The sequence below is a fragment of the Amblyomma mixtum genome, chromosome 3 (genome assembly GCF_055824585.1).
Source record: "Amblyomma mixtum isolate Tamu chromosome 3, ASM5582458v1, whole genome shotgun sequence".
Lineage (NCBI taxonomy): Eukaryota > Metazoa > Arthropoda > Arachnida > Ixodida > Ixodidae > Amblyomma > Amblyomma mixtum.
Window position 1 is genome coordinate 272,360,039 of NC_143014.1, and position 25,032 is coordinate 272,385,070.

Here is a 25,032-nt window from a genome sequence, read left to right on the forward strand (position 1 = left end):
TCGTCAACGAAGTTCTCGCAAATAGACACCTTTAGCATACCGTGTACCTTGTTACCGCTAGCGGAATACCGGGAGCCCGCCTACCGCCGGAAAACAGGCGCTGATTGGTCCCGATGCTTCAGGAGCGCGCGTAGTTGCCGGGCACGTGGCGCCATCTGGCGAGGTCAAGGACATTTGCGCATGCATTGGCTGCGCCTCAGGGATTTGTGGCCTCTCGGTTCCTACAGTTGCTAGAACCATTGGTTCTAGCAACACTGCTTTGTCCTATGACGACATCACGCTTGTACTTGCGAGTTTGGCCTGTGGCGGCGATACCTGTATTTTGGTTCTTGCTCTTTTCTACGTTACAAGAGCTTTGTTGTCAGTATGAGTGGCGTTTTTGTAATCAGGAGCTGGTATTCTGTCGATACAAGCCAACTTCAATTTCTCCTCAGTGTCCCTTTAATCTGTTTGAGATGGTAGCCTCATCTGGCAACCATCTGGATTTCCGCCGCGCGGCGACAAACATGGCGGCGCCCGTCGAAGCCGGACCGCTCGCTTCGGACTGAATTCTCGTTGTTGCTGCCTTTTTCAGTGCGTTCACTGGCCATAAATGGGGCGCCTGTCTTTCGCTTCGTCTCATCTCGCCTATAAGAAAACATATGAGATAAATTTGCTTTATTTTAATAATTAGAGTGACGATTCTGCCGCTCCTAGGCTTAAGTGGAGAGTCGGTTTGTTTACAGCAATGGTTCCCGTCCAGACGACCAGATGGCGCCACTATAGGCTGTTTATTTTTGCGTCTCTGCTAGCATACGCTGTACTAAAAGTGGGAATGTGCCTGCGTTTTGCGTACGTGTAACTATAAATATTCATGCGATTTACAGAAAAAGCGAGCGGTACGCCTTCTACAGTTTACTAGAACAAAACGTGCGTTTCTCTGACTTTGGGGCATACAAATGGTACGTAGTATATTCACTTATGCTTCTACAAAAAAGGACTACCACTTTCTTGAACAAAATGAACGTTTGGGGTCGCCACCATGCTTTTTTACGCGACTTTTAACGCCGAAATAAAATATAAATTCCTGCCTAAACCGGGCGCAGACCCCTCGTTATTGATGTTATAGGGTGCCAACTACCAGAATATGCCATTATTTATACACTCATCTCGATGAGTAGACTGACCCTTTAAGAACTTCTCCCACGTACGGTGCATTTTGCGATGGTCGCATAAGCATGCTTAATTAAGCCTCACTAGCCGAACTGGGTAAATTGGGGTGCGTCTTATACACGGGTGCGTCTTATATACCGATGTTTTCAATGACAGCCTGCATATATGGCGGGTGCGTCTTATACAAGGGTGCGTCTTGTACACCGGATAATACGGTTTTTAATAAAAAGGGATTATGCCGATAGTAATTACGGACGGTTGTTAGCAGCCTGTACTGCAGTGTGGCCCGATCGAGAATTCGCAGTAAGAATCGCGTCGTCGCAGCGAAATCGTCAGGGCAGCGTAACTTTCAGAGCAGGCAGCATTCTGTTATTTTGGGGCCGGAAATCACGGTCCATTGTGAGAACGTATCGTCGAACGGGGACGCGATGTGACGCGTTTTTCAGTCTCTTGGGTAGAAATGATCCAAACACGTATCGTTTCCGACCGCATCGCTTCAGATGAGCAGACTCGCCTTCGATCTTGCAAAGTTTTGTCGCGAATTGTTCCGCGGCCGCCAGGTTCGTCTGAACCAAGATTCGTGCCGTCCCAGCCCGAATCACGGCGACCACGAGTCTACCTTCGACGAAAATCCCACAGCAAAAGAAACGTTGTCGTAACGGATATTGTCTTGAATACGCCGCAATTAATATGGGTAATTTCTACCGCAAGATATCTGCGTGTTTCGCTACAAACACATGTCTGTACCGCCGCCGCACACATGTCTGTACCACGCTGCACACGGCACTCTTTTTCACCCAAGCGCCCGCCGGCCAGCCGCGCCTTTGAACGCTGGCGCGCTTTTTTAGCTTGGGTAGTGAAAAAAATTCTCATAAACGGTTACCCAAGCGATGAGAATGTTGGGAAAAAAAATTCTGTAGTTTTTGTTTTTTTAAGCCACCTAATTTGTAAATATTTCCCAAAAGTAAACATTTTCTGCGGGTTTCATTAAAAAGAACTGCCTGTGAAAGGAGATGTGACGTTTTGCGACGCGTAATCAACTAAGTACTGCTACAGGTATATGTTAATGCGTGTTAAGCTTATCAGTGCAAGACATCTAACGGTTTGCTAGTGTTTATGGCGGCGTACAATAAATTAGTTGTAAGTGGAGTGCAAGACGATGTGTTTAGTTTCCTGATGCGAACGTAAGTGCGTGCATTGAGATGCGCGGCGCAGAAGTGATGGACTTACAAAAGCTTACAAAAGTGACAGGTCAAAACAGAACACAAAAAGCAAGCACAAGTGCACAAAAGCACTATCACGCTATGCATGAATAAATCAGTTTTAGTGTGGCTCAAAAATTACCAATACAGTCTTAAGCATGAGCTGCTTACGATTTCCAAATGGAGACTGATGTAATGAAGCCGATGGTACATGGTGCAAGGGCTATAGCACATTATTTGGAACCGAAACTGCATTAAAAGGAAGTTCAACGCACGAAACGCAGTTTTATTTAACGTTTATTCTCTCTCCCTCACCCTATATGGACGAGCTGAAGCTTTTTTTTTCTTGTGCACTTGCCCATTGAGGCCCTTCAGTTTTATGTTACAGCAAATTGAAAACGGGTTGAAATAAAAAAAGTCGTTTCTGTTTATTTCGACATGGAAAGCGAGATCCTCACGTTAGATATTAAGTACACAGTGGCTGTAAAATTTGACAATCTATCCCAGATAGTGGCTTGCTGCTTATGAAAGATATCTTTTTCAAAAGTGTCACATAAAGGTTGCAAGCAGTGAAACGTCAACACCTCATTTAATGTTTTAAACAGCAACGCGCATGCCAATGCTTTTACTGGCACATTTCAAACTCTCATTCGAAGATCTTTTAGCCGCTTCACTTTTCACTAAAATTTTCATGCGCACTATGCCGAATACTTTAAAAATCTCTTCAAGTAAGTTATTACAAGAAGGAAAGCATGTCTGTGAAGTTACGCTTTGGGTAATGGTTTCTTGCACCTCCGACTCATGTACAGAATTACGGATTAGCTTTTCCTTATTAGTGCGGAAGAAGTTTTCAGCTATTTTTATCGCTTCAATCACCCCTTGCCATGGAGTGGTCAAAGACTGGTGGTGCTTTGAAAAATTTATGAGCTCTATCAGCGTCTTAGAGCTGCCTCGTTCAATTAGAGAATTATAGCAATTCGCGCACTGTACTGGCTTCACAAGTGTTGAAGCAATGTAGCCTGCTATGTAAGCTCATGACTTCTCTATTTCAGGGCTCAGGTCAAGAAGATCGTGGGGCGCTTGAATAGCATATGTGTCGCTTCTTGCTTCACTTGTGTCTTGTAAATTCAATAATAAATACCTTCCTCCTCGGAATATACACTGTAAAAAATATTTATTGAAAAAAAAACAAATTTTCTGGCAGCTGGCCTGCCAGAAACTTTTTGTTATGCTATGTTTTCGGTTTTTACTTTTTCTGTCATTTTACAGATCATTTCTGTTTTCGACAAACAGAGAATTCCTGTTCCGGTGCGCCAACACCATTGCCGGGAAATGCCGGTTTGGGGGACAGGACCTCCATCCCTGGTGGGCCACAACCACCACGCACTGGAAACCAGGAGCCCATGCTAGTGCCCCCGCATGCTCGGAATCGGGTGACCTGTGGACAAGTGGGTGTTCTTGCTGAGCGCACGCTAACTGCCCCTGGGTCCTTGTTTTGCTTGCTTCACTGAAACACCTCCGTCGCCAGAGCTCGCCAGAAGAGTTTCCTTCGCTGCAAACTGAAATTTACGGGAACTTAAAGTAGTCTGCAGTTTGTTGTGTGGTTTTCATAATTTTGGCAGTAAATGAGTGCCTTGAATGCATTGTGGCAAATACAAGTCCAGCTGCCTTGGACATCACATTGAAGTGTGAGATAATTGGGGATAATGCAAGATACTGTTGCGAACATAGTGATGGGAATGGTCTAACTTGCTGATGAGTTGCAAAATCTTGTTTTTAACCCTTTATAAGACAGTGGTACACATGTTTCCCACTTGCTTCAAGTGCTGGCAAACGAAAAATAGTGCACCTGCGTAGCATATATTTTTGTATGCTGAATATTAACTATCAAGCAAACCATTCGGTGTGTTTTTGTCTTTCTTTTCTGCGTGTTTTTACAAGCGTGCGTATAGGGAACCCAAGCTCAAGTTTGGAAGCGCGACGCCAGCGCCGCAGCGGCGAGCCGCGGAAAGTTGGGACGCCGCCGGATCAGACGCTCTGCTAGCTTTGTGTGCACGCGTGACGGGAGAGTTGCGCGAGGCGCAATCTTCGCGATGACATACGCGGTCCCGGCGAAGCAAAACGGAGGAAGCACGAATGAGTATTGCTATGTCGTGATGCTGTAATGATTGTTTCGCGCCTGTGGTTCGGCACCACTCACACGGAGCACCACATTTGGGCCACAGGCCTTACGATTTTCTGTAAAGCTAATATTCTCGCAGAACTTAAGTACAAACATGGCTTAAGAACTGAAATGAATTAAGGGAACAGTGCACTTAGGTTCACATGGTTTAATGTTCATCAGCCTCACGACTGAGCGAGTGGGTTATGTCCCAGGGTGCATTTGTCCAATACTTTTGCCAGGTTGTCCACTCGACTAGCGTGCTTGGCCGTGTAGAAACATTTTTGCTTCTCCGCTGCGCATACTTCCTTCCCCGGATCTACAAAATTTACTTTAGTAAGGCCGTAATGTAAAAACCAAAGCGTATGTATAGGGGGATCCACCTTTCCGTGAACACGCGTGTATGCGGCCACGCTCTTCAGAGCGCCAGTGAGTCTACCCCTAACGCGTGCACGACCGAAGTGGCAGACGACGCACAGGCAAGCCGCTCGCTGCTCGATTCTCCAGCCTTCCGACTGCGAGTCGCAAGCCTCTGAAGCACAAGCCTCTGAAGCAATCAGCGAGACTGTCGAGCTTTCGGCAACGACGCCGCCCGCGGACGCGCCGGGCGACGAACTACGCTGCTCCCTGGCTGCCGTAGTCGTCGCCGAGCCTAACCGTTTCGCATCGATGCCGCAGCTGAGGTCGCTTCGGAACTTGCTAGCGCTGTAGTAAACGCGCTACTTGCGTTACCGTTTTACTGTGAACCTCGTCTCATAATAAAGATATGATCTATTTCCACGGCGCCTTCAGCAGCGAAGCTAGCAGACAACAGGCCAGCCGCACAGGGCATCAGCAAAGTGGTTATGGGAAGAAATTTGCTTGTATCGCAGTTCTCACTTCTACCAGCAGCTCGGTATTGGCCAACGATCCTCAAAAAGGATTCATTTTTTACATTCCCCTTCTCCAGGGCTTGGTATGAACGAGAACAAACAATAAAATCATTTTTCTGACGCCGGCGGCAGGCCTACAGGCCGGCAGGCCGACCAGAAGCGCGCCGCTGTCATCATGACGCTTGTATGGCTGCGGTGCACATCAAAACCGTCGAGACATCCTCCTGTTCGTCGTAGTGCATTGCGAATAGAACCGAGCGCGAGTTCACGAGACGCGGCCAAAGCAGACGAAACTCTCGAAAATGCGCGAACAACATCATTCCTGAGAGTTATCGCTTCGAACGAAAATCTGACGAAAAGGCGACCCGCTAGTCGCGCTTGCAAGTGTGAATAATGGTGTTGTCCAGCTGTTTCCTGGTCACATGTCATTTCGACTCGCAAGTGAGTGGATCCCCCTGTGCGTCGCATGCAACAACCGACAACTACGATCGAGTGCCTCCCTTTATTTCACAGAGCTGATATTCGCGTATTTCGAGAATTAATTACACAGTGGACTAACCTCTGGTTCAGTGCTGGTTGAAGGAGGGGTCTAAAGGTGCGGCAGCCCAGGGCTTCACCTGCGGCAGTAGGAGAGGGGGTCCATTTATTCTAACCTGCTTAGTATAGGAACCACGGACAATGGAACTTCGAGCGACACGTATGAAGCGAGAAAACCAGAATGAAGAGACGAGCCCCCACCTCCCCTCCCTGATGTAACTTCGTTTAGCCGAATCAGTTAGGAAGAGCTTGTCGAGCTGCAAAAATATGAATCCCCCGCCACCCCGCCAGGGCCCCTCTTGCTTACGAAACGATGTGCGTTCGCTTACGGATTGTGGAAGGGTTTTTGTAGTTTCCTGTCAATCCCCCCGTCCAGTGGCGTCTGAAGGTGTAATGTTGAAGGTGTAGTGTGTGAGAGAATCCTGGCGTCTGCTTAACATCCGCTTTTACAGAGCGGCGAGGCGGAATTCCCGCCTCGGCGCCAAGCATTACGCTAGAGTTGCTTTCTAAACGCGCTAAAAATCCAGTACTTTTAAAGCCACAAATATATCTGCTAATATACAATGCGGTGCTTGATGTGAAAAATACTTGCATTCAGCCCTTTGCATGGCAGGAAATGCAATCTTTTAGTGTCGCAGCGGGGTAGGCAAAACGAAACCAGAATGCGCAGCGGCGTTTGAAGCGGCGTCTACGTGTGCGAGTATCATATGCGGACAGTTGAGGAAATGAACGTGCGCAGCAGTAGAATGATTTTCTCAGCTACACCGGTGGATTGTTCGAGTTTAAGTTTCGCAAAGGTATGAAATTTGGTCGTCGGAATTGTTTTATGCGACATCGGATTTTTTTCTTTAGCTTTACCCAATTCAAAAGGAAGTCAGGCTGTGCTAGCTTCTTGGAAGTCCCACAGTTTCACTTCGTCCTCCCGCGGCCACTAGGAACGTGAAACACTTGTTTATGGGTTTATGTTTAGGTTTATGGGCTTTAACGTCCCAAATCAAGTCCGGTTATGCGGGACACCTTAGTGGAAGGCTCTGGATAATTTCGACCACCTCAGGTTCTTTAAAGTGATATCGCGAAGTACACAGACCTCTAGTATTTCACCTCCAGCGAAATGGGACCGCCGCGGCCAGGGCAGTTATTTTGTTCGTTCTTTTTCTTGGGATTGGTTTCGTAGAGCCAGGTGAAAATTTTAAATTTTTGTGGAAATAAAAGGCGCAGCAGCTGCCTCACTTCTAGGCGGTCAACTCAACTGCGTCTTGAATTGAGGGAGCAAGGTGTGAATGAAAGGGGAGAAAGAGGTGCTGTAGTGGAGTAGGGGAGGCCTCCGGAATAATTTCGACCACCTGGGGATGTTTAACCAGCTCCGACATCGCACAGAACACGGGCGCCTTTTCGCATTTCGCCTCCATGAAAACGCAGCCACCGTTGGGCTGGGTTTGAACTCCGGTACTCGGCTCAGCGGCCAAGCACGCTTACCACTGATCCAGGACTTAATTTCTGCTATTCAAACGTAACCGACGAAGGCAGTAAAAGTTCATCGTGTATTCAAAATAATTTTAATAACTTTTAATATTACCCTCTCGGGCCACTAATTAAGAGTATTTCTATTTCCTAGTCGCTGCCGGAGTTCCCAGGTCAGCTGTAGGCAGCAAGGAAGCTAGCTCAGCCTGCTTTTTTTATGCGTTAGCATTAAAACAGTGCTGCAAACGAAAACCAGTCTGTCGGCTTGTGTACGGCGTCACTGAAAGAGGAGAGGAGGCGACGCGCGCTGCAACGCAGCCTCGCAAGTTGTCGGTCGGCCCACGTGGCCTTCCGTGGCGTTCGGCGCTCGGCCACGGACGGACACGTGTCGCGTTACGTTTTGCGAGCTGGAAAACTAATGCTAATTCGTTACTGTTGCATGAATCCCGTCAATCGCACTTCACTTTTTAAAATTTGGTGAAATTAAAGTTAAAAATTGGATATATTCCAGTAGTGTGGCAGGGGGCGGGGGGTCAGTAAAGGGAAAGGGTGAAGGGCCTACATGCGCATTAGCCCAGGGCCCCCATTTTTCTTAACCCGGCCCTGCTCTGGTTACACGTCGTACAGTACCACGTTATCACGTGCTTGAGAAACCATTTTACATTCAAATGGACCTCTTCGTCGTCGATCGTCTGCTCCACGTAGTTCATACAACTAATCAGCTTCTCCGATTTAATTAAGTTTGCATTGCGGAACTGCACGTGCAAGAGAGCACGCGTGCAAGGAAGCGTGGTGAAAGCAGCGCGAGCAGCGATCAACGTCCCAGTTTTTACTTTTCTTCCATAGATGGCGCTACACATCAGGCGCAGCTAATGCCCCTTGATAATATAAAGTACCGCAAACAGAACTTTGCCGCCGCCGCGCGACCTCCTCGCTTCCTCCTCGCCTCTGGGCTGCCGGGCCGCGGGCGTTGGCTGGAAGCCAGGTTTCGCATCACGCCGATTGGTCTTCGTGGCGTTGCCCATGGAAACGCGGGTGGTTGTTGTTTTTGCTTAGTATTTTGTTTTCTGGGCGCGCCATTTTTCGTTCAGCCGGGTTTCGCTTCTCACCGAATGGTCTCCTTGTCGTTGCCCATGGAAATGCGCCCCGGTTGTGATTTTGCTTGTCATTTTGTTTTCCGTGGGCGTCATTTTTCGTCCTGCCTGGTTTCGCTTCACGCCGATTCCTGCCGTTGCCCACGGAAGCGCGCGCCGGTTGTGACTGTGCTTGCAATTTTGTTATCCGTTCGCGGCATTCTTCTTGTCTGGACGCTGCTTTTACTGGCATCTATGAAGATCTGGTAACTCAAGGCGACCGCCCTCAAAACGCGCGCCAGCTTTCGATGCTGCGGATTGGCTACGGGCACCTGGACGAAAAAGCGTGCCGTGTGCAGCGCTGGGAGCCGGTGGGCGAGGAGAAACGAGGAGGAAAGCGCCGCGCGGAGGAGAGTGTCGCTACTTTCTCTTATAAAGGGGCTTTAGGCGCAGCTAAAGGCGCATCGGCGAGGCGCACGAGCGCAGCGCCTACGCGTACCAGCGTACGCCGGGGCCGGTCTGCGCATGCGCGACACGCAGACGCGAGCTGGCGCTGACGCTTGGCAAATATCTGTCCATGTCAGACATGGAGGAAAAAAAACTGAGGAGGGAGCGGCCGGCGACAACCTTGAAGCCTAGTCTTAACAAGTAAAGATATTGCAAAAAATAGACTGTGTCCCCCCCCCCCGTGATCACACCCGCGGCAGACTGACTGTAGATCAATATCCTTGCTGTAGACGACCGCGCCGCGGGTCGCACATACGCGCGCACTAAAACATACCAGAATCAAAACATAAAGGACAGACCCGGAGAGCGAAAAACTGAGGGAGAAAACGGCTTCGTGAACACTCGGCTTGCGAACGCTGGTCGCGTGACGTCACGCTCCCTCAACACTTGTTGTTGGGCTAATTGGTAATACATACTTCTGAAGGAACCAGCGCACAAAACACAACGGACAAGAAAAAGGCGGTACACGACGGACAGGAGCGCTGAACTTACAACTTTATTTCGGAAGTACAAATGCAACGTATATATATATATATATATATATAGCCATGTCAGGGGGGCGTGCCACACAAGGAAAGAAGGAACAAGTGGAATCTACAAGGTCATGAAGAGACAAGCGACACAAGCAAACCCAAAGATCTTAACTAATATAACAAGTGAAGGTGAGAAGTTTCAATGGAGGCAAGAAAAACAACAGGTAAAAAACAAGGAAAAACGCCAGACCTCGTGAAGATGAAAATTGATACTGATAAAAACAAAAGGTAAAAACCAATAAAAGCGATAAAGGCAATAAAGTTAACAGGGCCATGGAAATGAAAAAGATAAAATGCCAACAAGTAACACGGCAAAAATACTAACAGCTAAAATTAAGAAAACACCGCGGAAAAACTAACAGCTAAAAGGTAAAACCCACAGAAACATAAGGTTAAGTCTTGTGTATCAAATAGCGGAATAAAGTTCGCGGGAAAAAAGTTCGCGGGGAAAAAAAAAGACGGATGCATAAGGTGGGAAGTTAAAATGCTAGTGCCTCGAATTTTTTGCCAGATAGGCGAGTTCTTTCTCAGATAGCGACACTGAAGGCTGGCTAATGCACTGTTCTTTTAACGCAGCTATTGTGATTGCCTCAACTATTTCACGGGGCCTCGTGTTTCTGATTGTGGCCATTACCCGAGTTTTTTCAAAGTGTGGCACACATCCTGTTTCTACATCTTTGCAGTCCCGACAATGGATACCAATGTGACGGCACTTTTGGACATTTGCGTTGTAATCGTGTTCTTTTAGTCTTTCATTTAAACAACGCCCTGTCTGTCCAATATACTGCTTTCCACAGGACAGAGGGATGGAATAAACAACTGAATCGGTACATTGCACAAAATTCTTCTGGTGCCTGACATTGCATATACTCTCTTTTTTACGAGTTTCATTGGCCTTTCTGCAAAGCTGGGAAAGTCGCTTTGGGGCACTAAAGACGACTTCAACTCCAACACGTTTCCCAATTTTCTTCATGTTGTGCGAAATGCGATGCAAGTAGGGCATAACGGAGACTTTCTTTCTATTGGCGTTGCCAGTCGTGGCAGTCGAATCGGGTCGTTTAGATTTTTTAAGCATTGCTTCAGCGACTGAGGCTAAAAGCTTAGTGGGGTAGCCAGCATTTTCTAATCTAATTGTTTGCGCTAAAAAACTGGTCTCAATTTGGTGTTCACTTGATTTTACCAGCGCATTTCTAAAGATTCCTTGAACCACATTCCTTTTAACCAACTTAGAGTGGGCTGAGTCAAAAGGAAGTACCGGCTTCTGGCCCCTTGGCTCATAAGACCAGCATAGGTGATCACACTTGAAATGAAGGCCCAATTCTAAAAATCTCAAGGACCCATTATTCGGAAGTTCATGTGTAAGGGTTAAAGGAGATAAGCATTCTAAGAAAATGGCCAATGTTTTCGAGACATCAACTTGGAAGGTATCCTGATTGCAATCGAGAAAAACGAGAAAGTCGTCTACAAAACGAAAAATCTTTGTTGCTTTTGTACCCTCCAACCGACTGTCCACGTTTTTATCAAGTTTGGCTAAATACAGGTCGCTCAATAAAGGGGCAATGACGGAACTAATACAGATTCCTTTCTTCTGAAGAAAAACCTTGTCATCCCATTCTGCAAACGTTGATTTCAGATAGGCTGCTAGAAGTTCCAGAAAACCGCTTCCTGCAATACCACATTCATTTTGAAAGGAAACCGGACCAAACTTGTCAATACAGTCGTTAACGCATTCCAGCAGGTCGTCATGTGGGATAGAATAAAATAAATCCTTTACATCAACAGAAAACCCTAAAAGTGGTTTGTTGTGCTGGGCCTTTAAAAATTCAAACATTTCTCCTGCGTGCTTAACAACGAAAGGATCATCAAGAGTCAGTTTTTTTAGATGAAGCTGCAGAAAGCTGCCAACACATTTTTGCCAGGTGCCCGTTTCAGAAACAATGACTCTTAAGGGGCAGCCAGGCTTGTGCGTCTTGGCCGTAAAGAACATATTTAAGGAAAGATTTTTGCTGCCGTTTATAGCATTTGTAAGCTTTAGCAAATTTAAGCTTTTGCATAGTTTCTTCACTTCTTTCTTTGCTTTAGAAATTGAGGTTGCGCGATGTCGATCGAAAGAGGCTTGGATTGCTTCAGAGGCTTTACAATGGTAGACCTGTCTAGGTAGAACACAGAAACCGCCCTCCTTGTCAGCAGCCAGTAACACTAGGCGCTTTTCTTTCAAAACAGCTATAGACGCTTTACAGCGGCGTATCATGGGGGCTGCCATCTTTGATCACGTGATCACGCCGCCATTACTCGCCTCCTGACCGCTCGGCGCGCGCCTCGTCGCGACGGCTGCTGCGTCTGATGTTTCGGTTCGGACAGGCAGTGTTTCGGCTGATGCGGTTGTAAAGGAGTGGGAAGACGACACTGTGGTTGGTCCGAAGCTTCGAAGTACATGTGAAAACACTAATCTGTTCATTTTAGGCGTGAAAACGTAATCGGGCTTCATGTCGCGAAGAGCCGATGAGCTCTCCGCCTGTTCGAGGCAACGGGTGGATCGCCTGAATGCCGCTGAAGGCTTTGCTTAATATTTTTTTATTGTTATTATCTAAAACAGCGAGGTTTAATGACCCTGCGGCTGCGCAGGTCGTTGTCGTATTGTGTACATGCATGCGGAGACTGCTCTAAAACGCTCACATGCACATCGTACTCATTTGTTTACAACTTGTTAAAGGTGCTTAAGAAACCTACAATATTTTCTGTTGGTTTGCTAAACAAAGGAAGGCGACAAAAACAAACAAACAAACAAATGTTTCCCAATCATGTAAGCAGTACCATGCATCAAGCAGCCTTCACAAGTTTGCATGCAATCGTTTACAAGGATTCCGCGATATAATTGTTATAACGCGCGCATGGCAGAGCGTTCGCTACACGAAGTTCACAATTATGTCAGCCTCACATAGTATAAAATTGTGGTACGCTCCATGCTCGATATGCGGACATGAAAATGCTCGAGGTCTCGCTGGTTGTAAGTAATCAGCCGGAGTCACTTCTAGTGACTGTCTCGCATGGACCGCGAGGAAGTGACAACCGCAGAGCACAGCAGCCGTAACACAAATGCTTTATTCCGATTGTGGTCCACAAAAACCGCGCAACTTGGAGCGAAGTTCAACACTAGCACCAAGACGGTGTGTAATACACGAACTGACGGTAAGGGTTGTCCGCTCGCACGGCTATGCACTGCACAATACGCACTAGAGGTATAGGAGCGTAAGTCTTTTTTTTTTGTGTGTGACGTTTCGGTGGCGGGATAGCTTGTTCATATGGCTATGTTACGCACTTACCCTCGCAGATTTTCCAAGATCGAGACCTCTCCTTCTATATTCGCTGTCCAGCGCTGGCGAACGTGTGTGCGTTCGCCCGTTCGGAAAGGGTGGATGTCCAACGGGCGCAAACAGGGGCAGTACGTCCTTGTGCAGTTCGCGATCGGTCCCGTGAAGCTCGCAAACGATCGCATCCCGCCCCTTTAACTGTTTGTCGCACTTCTTGCAATCCACAATAGAGCATGTATTTTCTGTTTCCACATTTCCACTGCTGCGTCGAGGCCTTACACCGTGGTCGAGGCATACACGCCGGCGATTTACGAGGCAAGTAATGACGCCGTGTTCGGAGCGCACCCGTGGCGCCATCTGGTCTCAAACGGAAGAACTGCGCGCTGTAAACGGTCTATAGCGCCTAGTGTTACTGGCTGCTGACAAGGAGGGCGGATTACAACGCAAATGTCCAAAAGTGCCGTCACATTGGTATCCATTGTCGGGACTGCAAAGATGTAGAAACAGGATGTGTGCCACACTTTGAAAAAACTCGGGTAATGGCCACAATCAGAAACACGAGGCCCCGTGAAATAGTTGAGGCAATCACAATAGCTGCGTTAAAAGAACAGTGCATTAGCCAGCCTTCAGTGTCGCTATCTGAGAAAGAACTCGCCTATCTGGCAAAAAATTCGAGGCACTAGCATTTTAACTTCCCACCTTATGCATCCGTCTTTTTTTTTTCCCGCGAACTTTTTTCCCGCGATCTTTATTCCGCTATTTGATACACAAGACTTAACCTTATGTTTCCGTGGGTTTTACCTTTTAGCCGTTAGTTTTTCCGCGGTGTTTTCTTAATTTTAGCTGTTAGTATTTTTGCCGTGTTACTTGTTGGCATTTTATCTTTTTCATTTCCATTGCCCTGTTAACTTTATTGCTTTTATCGATTTTATTGGTTTTTACCTTTTTGTTTTTATCAGTATCAATTTTCATCTTCACGAGGTCTGGCATTTTTCCTTGTTTTTTACCTGTTGTTTTTCTTGCCTCCATTGAAACTTCTCACCTTCACTTGTTATATTAGTTAAGATCTTTGGGTTTGCTTGTGTCGCTTGTCTCTTCGTGACCTTGTAGATTCCACTTGTTCCTTCTTTCCTTGTGTGGCACGCCCCCCCGACATGGCTATATATATATATATACGTTGCATTTGTACTTCCGAAATAAAGTTGTAAGTTCAGCGCTCCTGTCCGTCGTGTTCCGCCTTTTTCTTGTCCGTTGTGTTTTGTGCGCTGGTTCCTTCAGAAGTACGCTCCCTCAGTTTTTTTTCCTCCATGATGTCAGATATTCGCGCCTCGCTCGCGTCGGCGCCGGGCGGAAGTGGCCGCTGGTTTGCGGTCGGTGTAACCAATCAGAAAACGCAGTTCTCTCGGCATCCGGTACGGCCCTTCGCGCCGTTTGCTTCGCCGAGCCGAGCTGAACGCCGTAGCAGCGACAGGTCATCGAGTTGCATGTTTTCCGACGCTTGTCGCGATGCGGCGCTGGGCGCGTGAGCGCTGCGCTGAGCGCCTCGGATGTGTCCATGGAGATGGGCCGTTAGGCGCAGCATCGCCACTCGGCGATGCTTTGGAAAAAAATTTCAGAATTGTCAAGCTTTTGAGCTTTTTTCATGTGTACACAGCGCTCGTGAACGTCTCAGTGTGTCTCTCTTCGTCCTTTGTCTGTGTTTTTTTGCGCTGAATTCTATTTAACATGCTTCACCAACTAGCCCGGCAGCTTAATTGCTCTCCTCATAATGCTTATTGCAGCATTTTCAATTCTAAAGCAAGTTGGCTTATACCACAATTTAGGACTTTTTTACGAAGTCATTCGTACAACTGTGTACCCCTTTTTTCTACAAAACCACTGCTCGAAGCGGCTTAAAAGTTATGAGATTCAATTCCTAGAGTCATTGTGAATGCAATTTTACATGCGCACAGTGGGTGCCTTATGGCTTAAGTTTCTTCTATTAAAAAAAAAAGCCGGAAAGTGTGTCCTGCCCTCCACTGGGATGCGTTTTGGCAATAATTGTGAGGCGGCTGTGGAATATTGTAAGACGCTGTTATGAATATATTGATGAATGACGTGATCTTCCGATGCGTGGCAAAATCTTGCTTTTAAAGTTTGTCGTGCGCTCGCACCCAGTAGTTAAGACTGCATAGAAAACTGATAGGGTGCGTTTTTGGCTATAAGCAGCAGAAAACTACAGGCGTCCGGAGTAGCGATCTGCGGATTTGTTGATTGTGATGGTGCTATCTTGTGAAGTGTGAGAAAAAGCATGCGCAACTTTCCTCTGAAAAATGCTTTTATCCAGAATTTCTGGGTATCCAGGGGTGCCCCACTTTCGCCGAAGCTTTCAAGCGTGTAGACATCGAAGGAAGCACTGAGGGGTTAACTCCACTCCCCCTTTGTTCTCGGTGGTTTGGTTTATGGTTTGGTTTATGGGGTTTAACGTCCCAAAGCGACTAAGGCTATGAGAGACGCCGTAGTGAAGGGCTCCGGAAATTTCGACCACCTGGGGTTCTTTAACGTGCACTGACATCGCACAGCACACGGGCCTCTAGAATTTCTCCTCCAAAGAAATTCTAGCCGCCGCGGCCGGGATCGAACCCGCGTCTTTTGGGTCAGCAGCCGAGCACCATAGCCACTGAGCCACCGCGGCGGCTGTTCTCGGTGGTAATCTGCTCTTTGGTCCCTTGTGGCTACCTTGATGTTTCTTCGGCGGGAAGAAAAATGCACTTATTGCTGAGAAAATTCGACTTAAAAGTGGATTTTTTTTCTCCCACTCGATACAGACTCCTGAAATGAGGAGCGACAGCGAGGGCTCCGTTGCCAATGCTCGGAAGTGAATGGCCTGGCCACAGGGTTCTGCACCCACAGAAATGTCCAGGCGGCAGTGCAGTTTGCTTGTAAACGCGGCCAGTGGTGGCATTTCATTTTTTGTCCTTTTCTAGCGTATAAAAGCTCAGTTTTCAGTAAAAGTAGCCTACTTGACATTAGAACCCGGAAATTTATCGCTTCAGGCCAATATGCAGTGGAAAATTGGTTATGGAAAAAGGAAAGACGGGGCAATGCTCTCATTCTCAGTGGACATCAGGGGCGTAGCCAGGGGGGGGTTTCGGTGTCGGAACACCCCCCGACATTGTCTTAGTGCTGCGTCCCCGCTCCCCACTCCTTTCAGCATTTTTTCGCCCATGCTATATACACACTTCATCGTTATATTAAAATGTAAATTCGAAAATAAGAAGTGTGTCGTTTTATTCTTGAAATGACTGATGTACTTTGTCGCTGCTCCATAATAGGAAGCGGAAGTTATTGCAGAAAGAAGTCACTCTTCTTCGCCATCGAATTTCGTATGACAGTTCTTTTAAATGCAGGCACAGATTAAATATACCTTTTCACGTCAGCCTACTTTTTCATTTTTTTCATTGTCCTCAAATAATCATGAGCGATCCCGAAAATAGAAAGCTTTTCTTTTTAAAGCACCTCTGCAGCAGAGCGCAGGTTACCATACACATGGTAGATTTGGCAAATTCCATTCGTCTGCATTTGCTGGTTGTGTTGCGGAGCAGAAGCTTTTGTGTAGTTAAATATTATGTGAAAATATTGTAAATAGCTGCAATTTTTCGTATGAGTGTTTTTTGTGAGAAAATAAATGTTCTTTACTAATTACGTCCTCGGAGTCCAGCGTGCACTCCTATTTTTATGGAGATATTATAGTCAGCGCAACAACTAACCCTTCGGTCAAAATTTTTGTATGGGCTAGTCGGTGGTTCATCATAAGGAAGGTAATAGCAGCGCAAAAAAACGGGGACACAAAAGAGACAACCAACAGGACTGGCGCTGAACTAACGACTGAAATTTTATTGAAAACGGCAGAGCTTTAAATACAAACAGGCCATCACAATTCCAAGAAGATAATGACTCGCCAAAAGATTATATAATGCCAGCATCAAAACCACTCAAATGGATATCGCACAACCCGATAATCACACAACCCGATAATGTGTCCCCATTTTTTTGCCCTGCTATTACCTTCCTTAAGATAACCCTTCGGCTTCATTAACGCAGAAAAATATTGAGATACTGTTTGGGTGCAGGCTCTCTTTCTTTTTTTTTTGGCGGCAGCGTATAGCACCCCCCGAAAAATATTTCTGGCTACGCCACTGGTGGACATTTTAGCTATGCCGTCAGAGAAACACAAAGGCACCCGACTCGCCGCGCTGGCTCAGTGGTTAGGGCGCTCAGCTGCTCTGCCAGAGTACCCGGGTTCGAACCCAACCACAGCGGCGGCATTTTGATGGACGCGAAACGCAAAAGGCGCCCGTGTGCTGTGTGATGTCAGTGCACATTAAAGATCCCTAGGTGGTCGAAGTTATTCCGGAGCCTCCACTATGACACCTCTTTCTCTATTTCTTCTTGCACTCTTACCTTCCTCCCTTCTCTCATGGCGTGGTGGAGGTGTCCACCGAGAAATGAGACAGTTACTGTGCCTTTCATTTTCCGATAGCCAATCGTCAAAGGCACCTATGTGCCCATTGTCAAAGGAGCCCATTGTCAGAGCATGTTAAAGATCCCCAGGTGGTCGAAATTGTTCCAGAGCCCTCCACTGCGGCACCTTTCTCCCTTTTTTTTCACTACCCCTTCCTTACTGCCCTCATGACATGGTTGAGGTGTCCACCAAGAAGGAGGCAGTTACTGCACCTTTTATTTCCTCAGAAGCAATTTTCAAAGAAAGGTTATGAGGAAGCGGGAGGTGGGGTGAGGTGAGGCGCCGGTGGACGACTCCCGGTCAATTTCGACCATCTGGGGTTCTGTAACGATCACCGACAACACCAACTTAATTTGCTCCTCACGGTGGCTTCCGACTACAGGCTGAATCAATACACAAAAAGGTCCGACCATTTTAGACCACATCTTTGAAACTTGGGCATTTTGTTAACGCAATTAGACGCCTTCAGCACGGCCTTGTTAGGAATCACTACGATGCGCCTTCCTGCTTGGAGGACGCCAGAGCATATATTTAAAAAATCTCCTCGCAGGTCTTTCCTTGGTCAGAAAGTACGACACAGGTACACCTCTTAGGAGAAGCGGTGGAATTTTTATATCAGCAACTGCTTTCATCCATTTGGCACGCTGATGTAGCATTAAAGTGTCCTAATACAAGAAAACTGCCTGCAGATTTCCGTGCATTTGTTACCTGGCGTGGACTCCATCAGCGGTGGCAGCAAGTACCAGCCCAACGTCCCGACCATGCGCCCGGTGTCTAAGACCGAGCAGGGCCTCGTCCATTACGAGGCAGGCACCTCTTCGGCACTAAAGGTCAAAGACCTCGATGGACAGCGACGCGCAAGGACATGGAAGCGCACAAAAGGGGGAACACCATTGATTTGCGGGGGTTGCAAAAAAAAGTATAAGATTCTGTATTATTTCGCTGAACATGTTAATTTGCACATGGGCCAGAAGCCATACCAGTGCGCCCGCTGCGGCGCAACGTTTGCCGTGCCGGGATGGTTAAAACGGCACTACCGAAAGCACATGGGTTAAACATAAGAAAAAAAGGTGTGATCTTAGTCTTTTTGAGGGGTAAAACACTTGTCGCTGAGCTGACACCTTTTTGGGGGTAAGGTTACGCTGTTTCTTGGAGACTAAGTATTTATGCTATCGCACATAGAGTAATGTTACACTCTAATAGCCTAAACTTGCACTGACATAAGAAGAGTAACTTTAAACCAGTTAGGTATAACATTATGCCTTTCTAAAAGGGGTAAATGTTAGCCTGAGGAAAGCATAAACATATCCTAGCATGCAAGGTGCAAGTTTGCACCTTTAGCAGGTAAATTTATGCTACGTATAGAAGTGCAAAGTTACTTTGTCAAAGACTAAACTTATACCGTCATAAACAGAGCAAAGTTTTCACCCCTGTGGTGCAAGCTTATACCCTTACATGATGGATAAAGTTAGTTATATGGTTAGTTATATGGGGTTTTTTGGCACATAAGCAACTATGGCTATCATGCGCCAAACACAAGGTTAGATGATGTTATGTTAAGTGTATAGAAGTTACATTATATTAAATTTAAAACATTGGCTTTCTTTAGAAACTTACAAACAAGTGAAAACTTGACGAGTGTTTGCTCGCCTAAAAGTAATGCGGGATGAAATGGAATGTGTTCATTGTAAAATACCGTAAAAATTTTCTTTCGAAGTTCTTCGAGATGCGAACAAGAGATTAAAATGTGATTCACTGTGAGCTCCTCACCACACATTTCACACTCAGGTTTGTCTTTTTTTGTTAATAAGAAGTTATGGGTGATGTGTGTGTGGCCTATGCGTAAACGACATAAAATTACTTCGATAAAACGTTCTTTATGACGGCATGATTTCCATTCTTTCAAAATAGGCTTTACAGTATGCAGCTTGTTGTTTCTTTCATTTTCCCAAGAAGCTTGCCATTTGGCTCTTAGTTTGCTATGCACTAACTTCATATAATCCCTCCGAGGCAAACCCACATGTTTCACCTCCATGGCTCTGGCTTGTGCAGCACACGTGTCGGCTCTCTCATTAGCCCTAATGCCAACGTGACTGGGAACCCAGCAGAATTTTATAACATGTTTTCGTGTTGTGACCTTTACTATATTGTGTATGATGCTTCCAATCAGTGGCTCTGTGGCATTTTTGGAGTTTAATGCTGTAAGGACGCTCAGTGAATCTGTATAAATGATGCTCTTTTTGATGTTTTCAGTTATTTTCTGTACCGCAACACTAATAGCATAACACTCCGCGGTGAAAACTGTAGCACATGAGGGCAGTCGTACTGCATTTTCATTTTTTCCTTGTATTACTGCGCTTCCTACATGAGCATGAGTTTTTGACCCGTCAGTATAAAATGCAGTGTAATTTCTGTATTTTTCTTGTAGTGCTAGATATTCTTGTATTATATGGTCGTGTGGCGTACAGGTTTTACTGAAGCGTGTTAGTGTGACGTCACACACTGTGGGGAGAGTGTACCACGGTGGTAGCGCTTCGTGTCTTGGGGCAATATTTTTGATTTCATTTAGTATGTTCAGGGTTTGACATTTTTCTTCGAAGCGCAAGAGCAACGGCTTAATTGCATGGGGCTTGTTGTTGAAGAGCATTCGGGATGGGCATTTCGTGACAATTGGGTAACAGAGATGTTTGGGCTGTGAAAGGATTTTGAGGATGTATGTACAAGTTAGTGCAGTTCTTCGATCTTCTAAGGAAAGTTCATTCGTTTCCACATACAGACTTGCTATTGGTGAAGTTCTGTAAGCACCTGAAGACAACCTTAAACCAAGATTGTGGATAGGATCCAGTCGTTTTATGTAGGATGGTCTTGCTGAGCCATATACGATGGACCCATAGTCTAACTTAGAGCGAACCAGAGAACGGTATATATGTAACAGGCATGCCCTATCAGACCCCCAGCGTTTTCTTGACAGTAGTTTCAGTACATTGAGGGCCTGGGAAGCTTTTTTCTTTAGGCTGTTTATATGTGGCAAGAAACTGAGCTTTTTATCGAAAGTTACCCCTAGAAATTTATGCTCTTGTTTGACAGGTAATGGGGTCTGGTTTAGATATAGTGTGGGGTCGGCCTGTAGGCCTCGTCTCAAAGAGAACAGAACCGCTACTGTTTTCTGAGGGGAAAATCTAAATCCGTTTCTATCTGCCCAGGTAGCCAGTTTATTTATTGTTATTTGTATTTGCCGCTCACAAGTAGGTATGCTGGAAGACGTGCATGCTATTTGGAGGTCGTCTACGTAAACTGAGTACATTATGGATTTTGGGATTACTTTTCCTATGGAGTTCATTTTGATGACAAATAAAGTCGTGCTGAGGATGCACCCTTGGGGCACACCAGTTTCTTGGATAAAAGTCTTGGAGAAGGTTGCGCCTAGGCGGACTCGGAACGTGCGGTTGGTTAGGAAGTCGTTCAAACAGCTCAGCATCCTGCCGCGGATACCTAGGTCCGCTAGGTCACGGAGGATACCGAACCTCCACGTGGTATCGTAAGCCTTCTCCAGGTCGAAGAAGACCCCGATACAGTGTTGCTTGTGGATGAACGCTTCCCGGACTGTGTTCTCAAAGCGAACAAGGTGATCAGTTGTGGAACATGCCTTTTTAAACCCGCATTGGTGTATATCTAAAAGTTGCCGGGACTGAAGTGTGAAGGTTAGTCTGATGTTTAGAATGCTTTCGAATGATTTTGCTATACAGCTAGTGAGTGCTATTGGCCTGTAACTGGTGGGACTAGTTGGTGGTTTGCCAGGTTTTAGAAAAGGTACTATGATAGCTTCTCTCCATGCTTGGGGGATTTCTCCACTCATCCATATTTTATTGAAAAATTTTAGGAGAGCCTCTATGGCAGTCTCAGAGAGGTGAGCAAGCATGGCATAATGTATATTGTCTGGGCCTGGTGCTGTCTTTTTACCGGATGTTAGTACTGTGTTTAGTTCCTGCATTGTAATAAGCTGATTGTAGTCTTCATGTATGCATGTTCTGAAGGGAAGTTTTTGTTTTTCTACTATTGTTTTGTGCTTTTGAAAGGAGTGTGTGTAGTTGGCTGAGCTTGATACTGTAGCAAAATGCTCACCCAATATGTTGGCCTGCTCTTCTAATCTTGTTTGAGTACCGGGTGTTGTTAGCGTTGGAAATGTGAAAGGAGTAAAATTTCCAGTGAATTTCCGCACCTGCTCCCACATTTTTTGGGGTGTTATTGAGCTGTTTATCGAGGATATGTACTGTTGCCATGATGCCCTTTCTGCGTTGCGTCTGATGTATCGTGCTTTTGCTCTTGCTTTTTTGAAGTTTATGAGATTGTCATGTGTTGGATATCTCCGAAAAATGCCCCAGGCTTTGTTTTGTTTCTTTTTTGCATCTTTACATTCTTTTGTGTACCAGTATTTGTGATTTTGTTTTACTATTCCAGTGGATTGAGGAATAGCTAAATGTGCGGCAGCTAAGATACAATTCGTGAATTTTTCATTTATCTCATTGATGTCAACATTTTCTAAAACTATTTTCTCTAATGTAGCTTGTGCTGTAAAAAGTTGCCAGTCAGCTAAATTTAGCTTCCAACACCGTGGTTTTGTGGGAATAACTGTTAGCGAGGATGAAAGACTTATTACGACAGGGAGATGATCACTTCCATATGGATTGTCTAAAACACTCCAGTTAAAATCGTTAAAAACAGACGGTGAACTAAAAGACAAATCTAAAACACTCATTTTCCCCGAGGTTGGGGAGCAGTATGTAGGCTTATTAGAGTTGAGTAAACAGACGTCATTGCATAAAATAAAATCCTCTACGAGATGGCCTCTAGCGTCAGTTTTTTCACTTCCCCAAAAATGTGAATGTGCATGTGCATTAAAATCTCCAACTACCAGGTATGGCTCTGGTAGCTGCTCTAAAAGATCCTCTAAGTCATGTAGTGTTAAATTAAAGTGCGGATCGATATATAGTGAGCACACTGTGATGGTTTTATGGGCAACCAGAGTGGCTGCGACAGCTTCAAGTCTTGTTTTTAGTTTAAGCTCTCGAGCCGGGACGCCGTTTTTAACTATGATGGCTACGCCTCCCGATAGTCGGCTCGCCTGTTCCCGATCGCGGCGGAAAACAGTGTAATTCTTTAGAAAGTTATTTTTTTGGGGACATAAATTTGTTTCTTGTAGACATAAGGCGACAGGAGCATGTGCTCCTAGTATGTCTTTTATGTCACTGTAATTGTGTAAAAGTCCTCTACAATTCCATTGTATTATGAAAACCATCTTATTTTTGTGTTTGTATCGGGTGAAAAACTAGATCAAGTTTTTGATGGCCCCGTGACTCGGGGCCTGTCTTTTTTTGATCGATCCAGAGAGCTCCGCCGACCGTCCGACGTGGACGGCGCGGGGCTGCCCGGGGTCGTGTCCATCGCCTCTGCGGAGGCGCTGGATGACCGTGCAGAAGGCACGTTCACGTTAGAGTTTGACCTCGACCTGTGGGAAGAGGTCTTGAGGCCCGCCGACCCGGGGGTCTGCGCAGCCTGACTTGGAGTTGGCAGAGTAGCGTGAGCTACTCCACCAGACGGCGCGGATGGCCCCGCCCCAGGCTCACTACGTGTGACCGGGACAGGTGCCGAAGCCTGGTGTGGTGCGCCGCGCCCACGCACCACATCGGCGAAGTTTTGTTTTGTTGTGAAGGAGAATGAGTTGGTGAGTGCAAAACGCCTTCTCGCTTCTTTAAATGAAATGTTTTCCTTTGTCTTTATGGTGATTATCTCCTTTTCTTTTTTCCAGGACGGACACGCCCTGGAGTATGCTGCATGGTCACCTTCACAGTTTGCGCAGTGCGGGGCTGCGTCACATTGATCAGAATGATCCTTCGAGGCGCATTTCGCGCACGTTTTCCGGCCGCGGCAACTTTGTGAGCCGTGACCGAACCGTTGGCAGTTGAAACATCGGCGAGGGTTGGGAATGTATGGTCTTACGTTAACTTTCAGATAACCTACTTCGACTGTGTCGGGCAGTGTGCTGGTGTTGAACGTCAGGATCACGTGTTTTGTGTCTATTTCCTTCTTATCCTTCCGGATCTTGATTCTGTGAACATCTGTCACGTCTTGGTCACTCAGACCTTCGAGCATCTCTTTTTCAGTGATGTGGACAAAGTCATTTTCGGATATAACGCCTCGGACGGTGTTCAGAGATCGGTGTGACGTCACGGAGACAGGAATATCCCCAACAGATACAATGTTTACGAGTTTTGAGTGTTGGACGTTGTCACGCAGTTCGAGCAGTAAGTCACCGCTAGCCATTTTAGATACCTTGTAGCCAATGCCCAAGGCTTCTGTCAAACACTTTGACACTAGGAAGGGGGACAGGATTCTAGCTTGTTTATCTTGTACTTCACTATGGATCACATGGTACTTAGGAAAACTGACTTTTCTTTTTTGAAAAAACTCTTCTGCTTCGTTCCGCCCTCTCTTGAGAGAGCGATCTAGTTTGGAAAAAGGGGGAGCCATCAAAATTCTAGTTTTTCGGTCATGGTGCCAGCCACCCACCATGGAGCCCAACAAGGGGACGGGACAGGAACTTGCGAGCAAGTCCTGCCCACGCCAGCTGTACACCTTAACTATAACCTAATATGACTCAACTCAGGGTAGTTGGTCACACACGGTTAACCCTCGCCGCCAGGAAAAAGAGGAAAAAACAAAGAAAAGAGGAGGAGACAGGAGAGTTGTAAGAAAGGGATAGGAAAGTGAAAGATAGAGGGGAGGATAGGAAAAGGCGACTGCCGATTTCCCCCGGTCGGGTCAGGCCGGAGGTGCCGTCTACAGGAAGCTGGGGCCAAAGTGGCGTGTTGCCTCCGCCGAGGGGCCTTAAGGGTCCAAACGCTCGGCATCGGCTCAACCACCAGGATCCCCTTTTCCCCGGACACGGCGATGCCACGCACGGCTAAGCGCGGATGCTCGGGTCCGTGGTGACGCATTGTTCACCATCATCCCCTTGCGGGGATGTCCCTGCGGATGCTCGGGTTAACCCCGTGGTGTCGCCACTCACCAACGTCTGCATGCTGCAGACGCCTCCCTGCGGGGAATGGATAAAGTTACCCTTCTAGTGGTACAAAGTAATGCCCTACTGCAAGGGGTATCTATGCACTACTCGGTGGTGTATTTATACTATCCACACGAGAGCATTATTACCCTTCTGTAGCGTAAACCTGCCCATTGAATGCAGAACTAAAGTTGACCCATATGGTAGAAGCCCGAGTCTTTCTGGAAGTGCAGGCAGTGTCAAAATGTTGCGACGAATCTTTCATGTGAGATGGTCTGTGTCATTGTGTGTTCAGGTGCAGGTACTACTGCAGAATGTACACAAAAAATTCATAAACGAATGGGAGAAAGAAACATACCGTCATATTTATTTTGCCACATGCTACACCATATTACAGCAATGACCCTGGCAGTCTTCTTCATACAGGTGGAGGCAGTATGTACCATGTATTTGACCTGCACAGAGAAGAAAACATATAATGAATTTTGCAACCACAAAGCTCAGATGACGTGACCATGGGCTTAGTTAATGCAGGTCTAAAAGTGTAAACCACACAAAAGGCAGGGATAAATGGAAATGCATGAAAACAATGCCACAAGTGCAGGCTTCTGTTTATTATTGAGAACCAAAATCAGAAAAGATATGCAGGAAAAACAAAA